The following is a 16,338-nucleotide window of genomic DNA, read 5'->3' on the forward strand; positions in this document are numbered from 1 at the left end:
TGTGCTATAACTTCTCAGCTACCTTTTCTATTTAAACTTAAACAGAAATTAAGAAGTTTCGACTTAATGTTATTCTCAACTTTGTTATTTACAAGCATTTTCATCTCGGTATCCGAGAAGACTTTTTTTCGCAAAAATAATAAAATCGTACCTGCCGTGATTTTAAAATCATAAGCCAGATTTTGTCCGAATCTTCCAGAATTTTAAAAGCTCTAAATGTGTCTTCTTACACACTTCTTGAAAATTACAAATAATTACTGAACAACTGCAGTTAAACGCAATTAAAAGTTTCTTTACAAGTTACGTAAAGCATAGCGCTAATCAATAAATCTTGATCAATATATCTTCATTAGCGACGAATGTGGAGATTTTAGCCGTGTTAAACTTTTGTGTGCTTCTGAAAGATGTCGGATTAATAACTAAACAACGAATGTTTTAACACGGCGGCGCCTTTACTTATTATCGTTGTACAGCTCGAGCATTTAAACGAAAAGTTCCTCAATCGTTGGATTAAACCAGCTGTAGCCCAAGTTTCTACCGAGATCTCCGATGGAAATACTATTAAACTCTATTTAAGTAATGTAATTAAATTATTTTTTGTGAGACTACTTATGAAATAAAGTTAATTAAGGAACAATAACTTATTATTCCAAATAGCTTAAAACAGAAGATTACTTAAATATGTTTCCAATAAATTTTCAGTAAATTTCTTCAAAAAGCTAATAATAAATCATTTAATGTGTAAATTGTGTAAATCTTTATATGTACGTTAATAAATATTTCTTCAATATATTAGAGAATTAAGACATATTTAAATATTAGAGAATTAAAATATATCTTAAATTAATGATTTTTTCCACAAATATCTTAATGTATTTTATGTCTATCTTAATATATATATATATTAGGATATGTTTATAAGACGGAATTTTTGTAGTACATTAGGATTCTTTCTTTGCAACTACTTGACAGGTAGATCAGTTATGTGAATATGTCGATATCCTCCAAGAATATATCCTCAATATTGTTTTAGAAATAATTTGTCATTTGTGGACTATTATCTTTATGTTACTATATCCTAACAATTTACATATAAAATAAAAAAATTTTGAAATTGCTCCAACCATGTCAAAAAACATTTATCAATTTTTAAACAAGAACATAGGGAATAAGGATGAATATATATTTAATTCACAAATTGATATGTATGTTCTTGTGTGTAAATAAATAAATGTGCCTACCGAACGAACATACTGTGTAGAAATAGACTTTTAGGAAGTTTGTATTGCTTACGGCTGACAACTCCGCTTCTAAGCTAGCAATCGAGCGCTAAAAGTAACAGTGCTGTAGGCGTTACTTGTATCACATTGAGAGTCGGCTGGCATACTAACGATAAAAAGAACAAATAAGATACTGTTGTAGAGTAGCTCAGAAGGCAACAACCTCTTCAATTTGCAGCAACGAATTATGACATATCTATATGATTTTTAATGAAATATTTTCTGTACACAGAGGTGTTAATGTAGCTTTGTAACTTAGAGCAAAAAATATGTACGTACACATGCACATAAACATGCAATGATTATAAATCCAATCATGCAACCTTCACGTGGTACACTTTAAATAAATCGAATTTCCACGGTTTTTAAAAAAATCAATATCTCTATAAGATTTTTATGTAACAAGATTCAAATTAAGATAGATCCATTACTATTTCGAAAATATTTCAATTTTAATAAAAAAGAAGTAAAAATTGTTATTTAGAATTTAAATAAAAAATCTTGATGCCATCTAAAAGCAAAAAAAGAAGTTAAGCCATTCGACCCTCTCTCTCTCTCTCCCTCCCTCTCCCCCCCCCTCTCTCTCTCTCTCGCTCTCGCTTTCTCTGCGCTCTAGAGAAAGTATAAACATACACAAAGAGTAATATAACATTCTGTCATTATCATCCACTAATTTGGACACGATTCTTTTAGTAAAAATATTAAAATATTAATAACTTTTAAATTATACGTAATAAAAAAAGGACCATTTTTCATTAAATAAAGTTTCGAAAAAATAATAAAATTCTTTAGTTAATTTCAAATTTTACCTTAAAAAAATTTTAATTCGCAGCTCATTGTTAGTAACAAAAATGTATAACAAAAAAAACCTGGAATACTGAGAGCTTGCCATAAATAATGATCTCTCACAACATTTTTGCTGAGAAAAAAAAATTACTCTAAGTATATGCTATTAGAAAATCTAATCTAATAATTTAAAGACACCCTATATATATATATATTTTTTTTTTTATTGGAAAATAGAGAAATGAAGTATCCTTATTTCCTACTTTGTAAAAAATAAAAAATAAAATTCAAAAATTCAAAAAACAAGACAGTAGTAGCATGATTCATCTGCATTAACGTAATTGACAGTGAAATTTACAGGTACGTATAATTTATACACATGTATATACAGTATTTTCTCTCTCTCTCTCTCTCTCTCTCTCTCTCTCTCTCTCTCTTTGCGCGTAAAACCTTTAACGAGAGCAAATGATAGCATTGCGAGAATAATGTAATATGCATGCGAATGTATTTATGTTCGCATGTACGGTGCACGTACATATTCGCCGGCTTGCTCGAACTTTGTCGTATATTTTTCCGAGCGTAATTCACGTTACGGCATAAAAAAATACGTCGTGCTTATGCTTAGTTTATAAATACAAGTTTTGCAATTGCATCGAGCGCTAGCAATCAATAGTAACAAATAATATAATCAATAATGGTATCGGTTAGTGATTATTAATTGGTTCACATTATGCACTGCCAGGATAATATCCTGCGTAAGAGACGTTGCTAATTGCGCCACGCAATATATCGCACAACTGATGTCGAATGCGACGTAATTAGTGCGATAGTCGTTAAAGGCATCAGATTCGATGTCAGAACATGAGAAATTACGGTCGGCGATAACTGGCATTGCGCCATAAACTCTCAAAAGCGCGTTTACACGAGTAAAGTATAATCATATTCGTGAATAGCATTCTGCAGAACTAACTTTTAGATTCGCGAATAGGGAAAAAGTAATTGCAATTAGCAGCAAATCGTTAATCACTTTTGGCTTCGTTATTTAAGAAAAGTATTTTTAATTTCTGTCTGAGATTGTCTCTTTAAATTTTGGTTTATTTAAAACAGAATTGTTTTTAAAATAGAATTTAACAGACTATAAAGTATTATTTATAGAAGAAAAACGCACACAAACTTCTCTGCCTTTAATTAATCACGAAAGCTATTTTTTGTAATATCGTTTTATTTTTAACGTATATATGTCTAACGTTCATTCTTTATACACATAGTCTATTTCGTTTAGCTACATATCAGTTATTATTATTTTTAGCTCAATTTCCCAATAATAGAAATGCAAAACTAAATATTTATTCATTGACTTATTGCATGCAAAATATTAATGTTCCAAAGACAAATTCTGCACATAAATCTTATAAAATAAATGTCTTGCAATAATCAAATATATTATGTTAAGATGATGACTTTTATAAAAATATACTTGTTTTTGCAAATAATTTGCAATTTTACAAGTTAAATAATATAACATAGATGTCAAACGTAGGGAAAAATTTCTACAACATTACTTTATAATTTTTAAGTTTAATATCTACGGCGTTATAGAAACAATTTATTACTTAAACGAATAAGAAGCGACATTTTAAAGTGAAAAAAATAGATATTTAAAATTTAATATCCAGATACAAAGGAAACTTTCCTTCCAATCTTTTTTATCTTTAGTCCTCTTCGCCTTTAATTCTTTGTATTCCAAGTACTAATTTGGTTGGCTTTGAAAGTTTTATTTCGAGTTCTATTCAAAGAATGTCAACTCAGTTGGCAAAAATAATATAAAAAAATTTTGTTTAATTCAAATAAAATTACACGTTATTATAATATTTTGCAAATAAGCAATTTTATATTTCGATATGTATATATTTTTTTAAATCATGCCTAAAAGATGTAATAAAAGAGAAAAGTACTTGATAGTATAAAATGATCAAATAGACAAAAATGACAACATTGATTATTCTTATTTTCAATAAATGATAATATATATGTATATATATTTCTTTTTTGTACATATACTAAAATCAATAAAAAAATAGATAGAGGCTCTTCTTTTCTCCTCAAAAATTGTGTTCAACTTAAAAATTTTATAACTTATCACCAAAAGAGCGAAAAAAGCAAAAAATATTAAGATTAAGATTCCCAAATTTATTTGACGTAAAGTCGGGTAGGAAAACTTTTTGCGGCAAATTACAGCGCGCGCACAAATACATGCGCGCTATAATTTCGAAAATGAAATAAATGATGCCATTCGTATTACTATCGCGAAATCATAAAGTTGTATATCTGCTGGACGGTTAAATGTCGTTGAATATAACGCGGCATACGCGCGTCTCTGTGGATTTGCATAACTTGGCGAGTCAAACGACGGATAATCCCGCGTGTGACTACGACGTTGTAGAGATATACATACCTATCTTGCCGGCGCACAATTTCCCGTGTTCTCGGTCTCTTCATCGGGGGAATTACGGTGCAGTTATACCATTCGCATTTTTCGCTGTTTACATACAAAGAAAGAAAGAAGAAATCAAATTTCCTTTCCTTCATTATACGCGTTGTCACAAATTAGCGACTCGTTCGCACAATCGCGAATAAAATTTCTATTCTTCCGAGTCTAGTTTCATTGCACCATCCATTGTTACATATATAAAATCAGTCAGTCTTAAATTAATATTTTATAATAAATTATAATATGTGAACAATATCGACTAGTAAATTATAATCGTAATAATTTATAAATTCGAGGAATAAAGAGATACAATTTTTCTCTCTCTTTTTCTTCAGTCTCCCTTTCTTCATTTCTAGAAAATAAATATTGCACGAAGTATTATTTCTATTTCAACAGGAGGAGAGATATTCTACGAGAAGATATTTTATTTGGGTAACGGAACATGGAATATATATTGAAATATTGAAATGGTTGGACATCCGAATAATGGAGCTTCCGATAACGGAAGATTCTACCTTCTAGTCGATTACACCATTGTTCCGGTTTTGACAATGTTGTTCACGCTTGAATCGTTAGTCTCCGGTATTCGACTTTCGCGATATTCGATCGCTTCGATTCGCTAATGGAGGAAGCGACGTTTCGACGCTTTGCCGATCGCCCGGAAATATGGATATTTTCGGTTCGTTAGGGATTACAGGCCAGCTATAGCTGGTAACTCGCCGAACGTGGAATATTTATTCCGCATCGTTCCGTTTCGATATTTCATGCGATTTCTGCTATATACCTAGTGACGTCTACATCGCGCAATAGTGATGGCGAAAGTATTTCATACTCGATAGCTATTTTTGCTCGATTACCGATTTAGCATTTTACATTTCTATTTACGATTCGATCGATAGTATATATTAGTATATACATAGTATATACATAGTATTTACATGTGATTCAAATGTATCACTATAATTTTTTTCCATTTCTGTGATCAAATGTTCGTATTGTACGCTGATTATAACTAGATAATACAAAAAAATTTTACTTTTCATTCATATGTATTTAATATATAATAATTTTTTCATTATAAGTGAAAATAACGCAAAGTATTTAAATAATTTATTATATTTAATAATGTTTTATATATATATAACCAGTGAATACGTCGGTTAATAATTTATTAAATATAATAAATTATTAACTTTTTAAAATATCTGAATTTTTAAAAGATATCTAATGAGAAAAAACTTCAAATGAATTTCTATGCACAATTGAGTTGCTTAAATACGCAAATTGGCTAAAACAATTATATCATTTAAACAAATCAAAAATAAAAATATTTCTGATAAATGTGAAATAACACGATGGAAATGTGAAAACACGGTAAATTTTTAACTAATTAAATCAGTTGTTATCGAACTTTTCGTTTCCTATATTTTATTTTATGTAAACTGGCGAAACGAAATCCAAACAAATGATGCTTATTTTTTTGGCTTGTCAGCTTGGAATTAATTTATAAAACAATTTTCGAAAAATTTGGATTATCCATCGGACTTGTTGACGACTAGTCTCCTGTTAACGGACGTATTCACTGGATTTAATTTGTCAAATTAACTTTTTATTGTGCACAGTCAGTTTTTGAAAGTTTAAAGAAAAATATTTAACACGTATAGATAGATAATAAAAAATCCATATTATTGCATAAATAATAAAATGGTATATAAAATATTAATAATATATAAAAATATATATGTAAATATATATACATATACAGGGTGTCGCAGACCACCCGTATCAGCCGAATATCTCAAAAACTGAGCACGGCAGACAAAAATATTTCAGACAAAAGTTGTAAGGTTTCAAGTAACGCATTGCATGGCGATATCAGTTTGACCTTGAAGAGTTATTTGAAGGTCACATGAAGGTTACCTTCAATTTCTTAAATGGAATACTATATTTTTTATTACATATTCTTGTAGCTTATCTCGAGAGCTTTCCAAAACACTATAATAAAATATTTTTCCCTCAAGTACTAATTTGCAATTAACAATTACATATTTTTTCTTAAAAATAACTATGTGTTTTCTTTACACTAATTGATTCCTCTCATTATTTTGCACATAAAAGTATTAAGGTAAGATGATCGAAAAATGAATATTTTACAAGATATTTTACGGTTTATGTAAAATTAAGAAATGATTTCAAGCCTTATAACTCAATAAATATTTGAGGGAAAAATATTTTATTATAGTGTTTTGGAAAGCCCTCGAGATAAGCTACAAGAATATGCAATAAAAAATAGATTCCATTTAAGAAATTGACGGTGACCTTCACGTGACCTTCAAATAACTCTTCAAGGTCAAACTGATATCACCATGTAATGCGTTACTTGAAACCTTACAACTTTTGTCTGAAATATTTTTGTCTGCCGCGCTCAGTTTTTGATATATTCGGCTGATACGGGTGGTCTGCGACACCCTGTATATATGTATGTGTTTAAAGTTTGTATAAATATAAAATCTATACAAATATAATAATATATTTATATTTTTAAAGAAGAAAGTTTTTATATCGTAATTTCAAAATTATAAAGAATACATAAAAAAGAAGGGAATAAAAAACTGGAGATATAAAACAACTTATTGTTTTTCCAAGCTGACAAGCCAAACAGTAGGCACCATTTGTTTGGATTTCGTCGTCAGTTTGTATAAAAGAGAGTACAGGATACGAAAAGTTCTGATAACAACTGATGTTTAATTAATTAAAAATTTATCGAGTTTATTTCCGCATTTATCAGAAATATTTTTACAAATTCAAAGAATTTATTTCATAAATTATGATTTAGAATAGAGTATTATTGTTTTCTAATTACCTGGCTTAAATCAAACATAACCATTGCAGAAATGAATTGAATAAACAGGCGTTATTTCAGAACAATATCCGTGACAGATACGTGACAGATAAATCTGAGATCGACAAATCACGATTCGAATTTGAATGATTTTAATTGAGAAGAACGTCTATGTAATTGAAAGCATTCTATTTTTATTTTAAAGGATGGAAAGCATTCTATTTTTATTTTAAAGGATGGAAACTATCCCCCCACTCTCTCTCTTTCTCTCAATATTTTTTCGTAATAAATATCAGTTCTGTGATAGTGTTTAATTTTTTCTTCATCTTACATCAATTAGACTCTATATTTAACTTTTTAAAATTATTTTTTCATAATTTTGCTGCGCCAAAAGTTAGGAAATTTATTAAAAATCAAAAACATTTGAAATTGTAAAACTAATATATTTTTAAAAAATCTTAAAATATTGTTTGAAAACTTTTTATAAAAACTTTTAAAAAAATTTCAAAAGTTGTAAAAATAGATACACACACACACACACACACACAATCTTTTAGTTTGCTAATGAGTTTTTTCCTTTAATATTTCTCCTTTGCAGTAATTTAAAGATATGCTCGCAAAACTTGCGGTAAAACTTTCTGTATAACTTGAACATTGAGTAATACGTGCAAAAGATAAAGGGCCAAGTTCTAACCGACGGCAATTAAAATTTTCGGCAACCGCGCACGAGCGCTCAGCACCCCAAAAAAACCTTCAAGCCTCGGGAGAAACTACTAGCCATTAGCGAGGAGAATCCCCTACGTCCAAGTTCAGCTTGTAGAGCGAGCGAAAGCGAAAGGGAGAGAGCGAGGAAATCGACAAATCGTGGGCAAGGGGGATGAAGAAGAGAGCGAGGCGGCCCATTTCACGGGCTTTAAACACTCCGCCCCGGAAATGAGAGAGAGAAAAAAGAAGAAGGACGCCCGCACAAGCAGAATCTGATTCCAGCCATTCGCCCACTGCTGATTTCCTGCTTGCTGCCTTTTGGGAAGCAAGGGTGGAGACTTTTCGCGGCGGATGCGCGCGATACCAACCCCTGCCCGCCATTTGCACCCTTGTTTCACATTTTCCCTTCTCTTTCTTGCCAGAAAAAGCCTAGTTTCGGGCAAATCTTTTTCTGTCAAAGAGAAATGATGTATACGCATAGCGAAAACGGGTGGAAGGTGGGAAAGAATAAAGAGATCGAAAAAGGAATAAAACAGTATCCTTGAGGTTCCACACAACATATCCAATGTTGGCTATATCATGTGCATGAATTTCACATGGCAATTACATATCGCCATCATAGCAATTGTTGTCCAATGTCAATATGATATAATTATATTGGCCAATATTGGTGTATATTGATCATGTTGTGTGGAGGCGGTTTTATTATCAAAGAACGATTTATCGACAATCGACTACAAAGACGTTAGCCGATAGAAAAGGATGACTCCTTTAGATCATTAAAAAATGCGACGATCTGAAGAGACTTGCAAAGAGAAAGGGGGATGTAGAAGGAAATAGGAGTCTCACTAGAGATGACTGCGTCGACTGTGGAATTCTCCCTAAGGGATTTCTTAAGTCTCAAAGAAGATCACACGCGCGAGCAAATTGATTTTCTCCCATGTCATCCCTTCGGAAGTCTGCCTGTCTGTCTCTCTACACTTTTTGCCTTTTATCTCCTCTTGCTATATGCAAACAACGCTTTAGGATTAACGATTTCTAACTTTTCTCACTCTCACTTAAAAGCAAGTGCTATGCTTTTAGATACCCTTTGTTTATTTCTTAATATTTCGTGTCTTTCAACGTGTCTTAATTGTTGGATTTCGAAAATCTAAATCGCTATTTCCTATTTCTCTCCATCTACCTGAAAAGCGTCTCAACAAAACAATCTTTGATCAGACATTATTTAATCGCATGTATAAATGTTGATATAATATTTAATTCTATGTAATTAATTTCAACTATTTATTTAAAAAATTTTAAATTTAATTTAAAATTTTAAATTTAAACCTCTTTAATACTCCTACATACAGGGTGTCCCATTTTAATGTCCCACCCCAAATAACTTTCTTATTTTTAATTTTAGAAAAAGATGTTTCAGACAAAAGTTGTATGGTTTCAAGGGGGACATAAGGTGGTGTCATTAGTTTGACCTTGAATAGTTGCTTCAAGATCACGTAAAGGTCACCTTCAATTTTTTAAATGAAACCCCTTACTTTCTATTGCATATTCTTACAGCTCATCTCGAGAGCTTTCCAAAACGCTATAATAAAGTATTTTTTCATTGAGTACTTTTCGAGTTATGAGGCTTAAAATAATATCTTAATTTTACATAAACCATAAAATATCTAGTAAAATATTCATTTTTCGATTATCTTACCTTAATACTGTTATGTACAAAATAATGAGAGTCATCAATTGGTGTAAAGAAAACACACAGTTGTTTTTAAGAAAAAATATGTAATTGTTAATTGCAAATTACATATTTTTTCTTCGAAATAATTATGTGTTTTCTTTACACCAATTGATTACTCTCATTATTTTGTAAATAAAAGTATTAAGATAAGATAATCGAAAAATGAATATTTTACTAGATATTTTATGGTTTATGTAAAATTGAGAAATTACTTCGTCTCATAACTCGGAAAGTACTTAATGAAAAGGTACTTAATTATAGTGTTTTGGAAAGCTCTCGAGATAAGCTGCAAGAATATGCAATAAAAAGTAGGCAGTTCCGTTTAAAAAATTGAAGGTGACCTTTACGTGACCTTCAACTAACTATTCAAGGTCAAACTAATGACACCACCTTATGTCCCCCTTGAAACCATACAACTTTTGTCTGAAACATCTTTTTCTAAAATTAAAAATAAGAAAGTTATTTAGGGTGGGACATTAAAATGGGACACCCTGTATAATATACTTCTAATACCTAACGTAAGTATTGATGCGCTTTCCTTCTTTCTCATGCAATAAAGTAGGATATAACTTTTCTATATAATCTTTAACGTAATAAAGCACGACACGGCTAGATGGAAACCTGGACAAAACAGAAACCATAAGACCATAAGATGACAAACGAAGACGACATTCACGATCATTTCAATTGATCGCACGCTTGTAGTTCTCGAAAACTTCAATCAAGTTCAAACATCCATAATCTTTTTCCACTTTTCTGTTTCCATTTTATCCTTGTTCTTCCCCCTTTTACGTTTTCGTCTCCGGCTTTCAACAGGAACCCCCAATAAACGCTGAAAGAGAAAGAGAGAAAGAAAGAAAGAGCGAGAGACAGAGAGAGATAGAAAGAGAGTTGACAAGTTTTTTTCTACGACTGATCGAAACGTTCTCGAGAGAAAAGAGCTTTTCGGAGTACGGGAAAAATTCTGGTGACTGAAAGAAGGGAAGGAGGAGAAAAAGGAGAAGGGAAGGGGAAGGGAGAGAGCTGGCGAGGCACGCTTGGATCATAGATCGATGTGGAGACAAACATTTCCAATCAGAGCGAAAAAGGAGTCGAAGAACGTTATCGTCGCCTTTTCTCCTTCTTTTTTTTCTCTCCGACACAAGAGACTAAGAGGGGGCGTGACAGGGGACCGTCGATTTTTATCGAGTTACAAATGGCAAGAAATTAGCGCTAAGCGAGCGCACAGAGAGCTAAAGCATAGAAATTAAATTTCCTCGCCCAGATGTTTCATCCGCTTTTCGCAAATAGATGTCGGCTTTTCCTCCGTCGTGTCCACGGCCGGAAAACAATAATGGGAACTAAAGGGAAGGAGGACAAAATTCGATGCTTTATGTAATCACATATAAAGAGGTAAACGAAAAATTATTCACATACGTAATATGCCCAACTTTGGCTTCTTCTCCCAACTTACATGATTGTGATTCAAATTATTGTGTGTTATTAATTCAAATTATTTTTCCTAATGAAGAAATAAAGTATACATTTCTCTTGTCAACTTCAAAAAAATTTTTAATTTCTTTACTTTGTTATATATTGTAATACATATATATATATTTATAAGAAAATTTTATAAAATAATTTATTATTTACCCGAATATCGTAGACTTGTGCCGTAAATTCGACCGATAATTGCAGAATCGACCGATTTCTTTATGGAATGCAATCACTGAATCTCCTGAAAAAAGACGAACGAAATTCTAGAAATTAAAAATTAATAATAAAACAAAGCTAACGAAGCTAATTAAGTTAAATATAATCTAATTTTAAAACTAATAAAGTAAAAGCTTTTCTTTTGTTTAATGTTACACCTACGCTATAATTTAACTAGTATAATTAACTAATTGATAATTAAAAGCAATTTTCAATCTAGAATATTTTATATAAAAAGAAGTGCATATATACGAAATTGATTTCGAATAAATGAATATATCCAAATTGGTAATCAATGATAAAAAGCAAAGTCTATGTAAAGAAATTTTTATTTCGCGTCTCATAATTTCGCAATCAGGCAAAAATTCCGATAAAATAAACAAAAACAAAATGAAATCGAATTCATATACGAATTTTTATTTCACGGCTTTAATATAAAATTTAAGTGTATATTGTGCGCGATCACTACTGTTTCCGTATTATTAGATACCTTGTGCATTATTCCCGCAACAAAACTGCTACATTAATTGCCGTAGCGACATTAATCCGGTTTGTTGTTCATGGAAACCATTCGGTTGTTATTTCGCGGCTATGCGCGAATATTGGCCCGCGCGTGCAGAATATCAAATTACGAGTGCGAATAATTAATCGAGCAGCGGAGTCGCGCATCGTTCACAACCGCGGAAACAGGCTTTTCGCGATTCCCGAGCAAATTTAGGAACTAAAGGCCAGATAATCGAGAGATAAGCTCAAAAAAATTAACATTTTAAACATAGCACCGGTGAATTTTGATCATATACTTTTATTATTTTCTATATATTTTATGTCGCGTCTGCAATGTTGTTAAAAATGGCATTCGTAAATCCCCCAAAACGATATTCTCCCTTCGAAATGGCCAGTTTCGCGTGACAAACGATATCGTTCGCGACTCTATTATTCGCAAAACTAAAACGAAACTGACCACTACTGCCTTCAATCAATCGTCCTCTCGGCGTTATCTAGATTACAGCCAAGTTTTCGTCTCGTCAATATCGCGAAAGACCGCGCAAACGAATTTGCAGGAGCAAAAAGCGAATCTGAGAAAATATATCTTTCTATATAAATTTTTATTCCCAATAGGAGACAATAAGAAAACGGTACACGTTATAAATTAATAATTTTTATTTCTATAATTATCAAACTGTGCATTAAGTCTTGATGCGGTAGTGATAGAACACCCTATATGCGTCATACTGGCACCATCCAAAACGCGATCATCGTCACGGAACACAAAAGTCACCCTCATCACAGACGTAACAGCTTTTACGACGCTCGGGGAAAGGAGAGAAAGAAATGATGTGACGTCATAGCGGAAATAGAAATTAGGGAGCTCACGAAGCGAATCACCCCAGAACTTGCCTTCTAAACTATTGCCGTTCTTAAATCTTTGCAGGAACGATATCGCGGTTCGTAAACGTTAATGCAGTTAAAGCGTTTTCGTCATTGAGAGAGTGGACGAAAGTGGAGCATTCATCTGTGTGCGTATATACATATCACACGAACACATTCGCTTCAAAAGTGAGTTTCTGATTTATTATATCGCCCGATCACTCTAGAACGAGTTTTTTCCGGACATTAATATCGATTGATGATAGAGGACCATCGCGCGATTCATCGCCGATGTCTCTTAAATCGATTTAAGTACATTGAGGCAACACATGAAATGTTCAATCACTGAAGACTCGTGCTAAAAAACGCTGACACATGTTATAATACAGCACCTTTCACGTATTACTAAATGCGTGTCGTTTTACATGAATTTATTTTATAAATAATTTATAATAATAATTTATTAAATAAGTGTTGTTTTACATTAATTTATTTTATAGAATATAATATGTTGCAAAATTATTGTATATGTTACGTTTTAAAACAGAAAATTTTATCCTAAAATTGTATTTTATGATACTTCTTAAATAAATAATTTTCTTACATATTAAATATGTTATAAATATAGGGTTATATATTCTAATATAAAATATAGCATTTGATATAACTACATACATTTTATATTTAATTCTTAAACATTTTCTTGAAAGAATTTTAATAAATTTTTACAACATAAATATAATATAAAACTTTTTTTCTTTCAACTATTTCTTTTTTCTTTTTAATTCTCAGCTATAATACTCGATAAATAAATTCTGGAATTGTAGATTATTATATTCCGTATATCGCATACATTATTAATTTACGCAACGCTTGTTTAATCAAGTTGCATGTATACATAAATATGCTCAAATACATTAAATTGCATTAACCAAGCCATCAAGCAAGCTTTCAAATTTGATATCTTAAAACACAATAATGCATCACGAATGGCTTTTCCATTCGATTACCTTTTAGATTGTTATTGTCAACATTAATTCAAATAAATTGCATAGTGTAATGTATGATATTTAGGTAAATAAATATTTTATTGACATATTACCAATTAAAATTGACGAAAAAATTGATTTCTCAGAGCATAAAACGCTTTTTCGAAAATTTAAATTAAAAAATTCTATTTTTAGCAACCAAAAGAAATGATTTAAAACTGAAGTTTTATCAAAGCACAAAATACTTAAAATTTATTAAAAATAATTTTATTACCAAATTTTTTCCAAAAATTTAATACGTAAAAATGCTTTAATTTTTTATCATTAATTATTGCAAATTTCCAATTTATTGTTAATAAAAAATATAGATCGACCAAAAATTTTATAATAAAATAAATATCCTATATAATTGTTGTAAGGCAGGATCGGATTAAGCCATGTCGACGATTGATAAATCCTCGATGATGACTTATAGCATCTACTGCCATCGTGGCGCCGTTTCCTTTTTCGCTAGTCTTCCTTGTCAAGGACTCGAGGTTTGCCGCTAAATCGAATCCGATATGACTCATAGAGTTATAAACTGTTAAGTCAATTCTGTGAAGGAATATCTTTTCAACAATTTGTATTTTTTAACTGTGAATGTGTATTTCGTTTAATATCAAACAGTTTTAATAAACTAATTTTTTTTTAATAAAAAGATTATGATGTTTTTGAATACATGGACACATACAAAAGTTTAATAAATAATTAACTTTATTTGATAACAAAATAAACCATATTATTAAGTTAATTATAATTTAGTTTGTTAGTTTGTTAAATAAAATTAATTATATTTTATTCAAATTATTTTCCTAAAAAATTATATTTTCTTTGTACTTATGCATAAAAAATATTATATATTTTTTTTATCACCCAAAAATTAAAAAGAAAAGAATAATAAAACACGTTTCCGTTCTATGGAAAAGAAGAATTTTAATAATTTCTATTATAAAAGAGAGAGAGACACGAGAAAAACGAAATTAATTCTCATGCATCTCGTGGAGAATCTTTCGCTTCTTTAATAACTAACTGTCTGAATCGGCCGAAATCGGCCCAAGAGAAGTATAGAGAGAGCCGTAGAATTCTAAGCAGCCTCTTAAATTTATTCGGCTTACCTTGCAGATAACAGGCAAGTTATCAAGTTATCGAGTTATAAACCGGGAAATAACCCGTGACACTACTACTAGAAACGAAACAAAGTTTTCGGAAATGATATAATTGAGGGATGATTCACCCATCAGGGAATGTAAGTAGGCGATAATAGAAGGAAGCAAATGGGAGAATAAGCTCCGTAGAGAATAAAGGATTCTCCGAAACTAGTCTTATTAAAGGTTTCGCAGCAAAATTTTCATAGAAAATTCATCGTGCTAATTCCCGAGGGAGAGAAGAGAGAAAGTAATGAAGAAGTAAATTTGCTTAAAAGAAACTTTATCTTGTTTTAAAAGGACTTTGTCTTATATTATCGTAATGTTTAATTTAAAAGAAGACAAAGAAATTATAATTTCTAATAAATATTTGACAATCTTTAAATTTTTTTGTTAAAAAAGATTCATTTATAAATATATATAGAATTTTACAAAATGATTCTATAGAATTTTTTATTATATTTTAAAAATACTACCTTTATATTTTATTTTATTCGATAAAAATTGTTTAACTATATAGCTTTTAGCATAATAAAAAAATAATGAATAATTAATTTAATAATAAAAAAGTTATAAAACTTGTGTGTAAATTTTAAAATTTATTTACTAAACATTTTGTTGCTATTTTTAAGTTTATTTTTAAAATTTATTAAAAATTTATTGTTCAAAGTAATAGTAAGTTTTAAATTATGTTAATAGTAAGTTTTAAATTATGCTTTTACTTGTCAAAAAGTTACGGTAATGTGCGTGTATGTGTCAAATTGATCTGAATTCTAAATGCGAATCAGTTGCATCATGACATAAAATATTTATGCAATTGACAACGTATGTTTTCGAAACTTTGCATTTACATAATTCATTCAATTATCAAATTACATAAATACGCAAACCGAAAAACAGCGACATTGCTGCTTAATTTTATTTCCGACATTTTGCTCCATAAATAAAACATTTGCATAATTTCGAAAATTTTCACAGTCGAAAGAAAAAAAAAATGATACATTGTCATATATCAAATTTGTACTATTATGATAAACAAATCAACTTAATCTGAACATAAATAATATTATAAATAATGCTGTATACGTGGCCGAAATTTTTCTTTCTTTCAGGTCACCCCGTGAACGTAGAACGAATATTGATCCGATTCGAGAGGAATGCAAAACGACTTAGGCGCATCGTGATCTGAAATATCCAGGGTGGAATCAGGAGTCCATGTATAACCCCGACGATGAAACCGAGTCGCGGCTCCATTACTTCGTCATC

At 30.5% G+C, this 16,338-nt stretch overlaps 1 protein-coding gene across 3 annotated transcripts in view; it reads right to left on the reverse strand.

Annotated features, from left to right (window-relative positions):
• Con (leucine rich repeat protein connectin) overlaps positions 1 to 16,338 on the reverse strand; it is a 259,030-nt gene that overhangs the window by 202,196 nt on the left and 40,496 nt on the right. The window contains exon 2 of one of the 3 annotated variants that reach the window (XM_083093604.1): positions 11,472 to 11,556. The exons of the other annotated variants lie outside the window; for them this stretch is intronic. The gene's annotated coding sequence lies outside the window, so the exon portion shown is untranslated. The remainder of the gene's footprint in view (positions 1 to 11,471; positions 11,557 to 16,338) is intronic. 3 annotated transcript variants of the gene reach the window in all.

Source organism: Camponotus vicinus, unplaced genomic scaffold (genome assembly GCF_025532165.1).
Source record: "Camponotus vicinus isolate PSW18456_S1 unplaced genomic scaffold, iyCamVici1.0 SCAF_3, whole genome shotgun sequence".
NCBI classification, from domain to species: Eukaryota; Metazoa; Arthropoda; class Insecta; order Hymenoptera; family Formicidae; genus Camponotus; species Camponotus vicinus.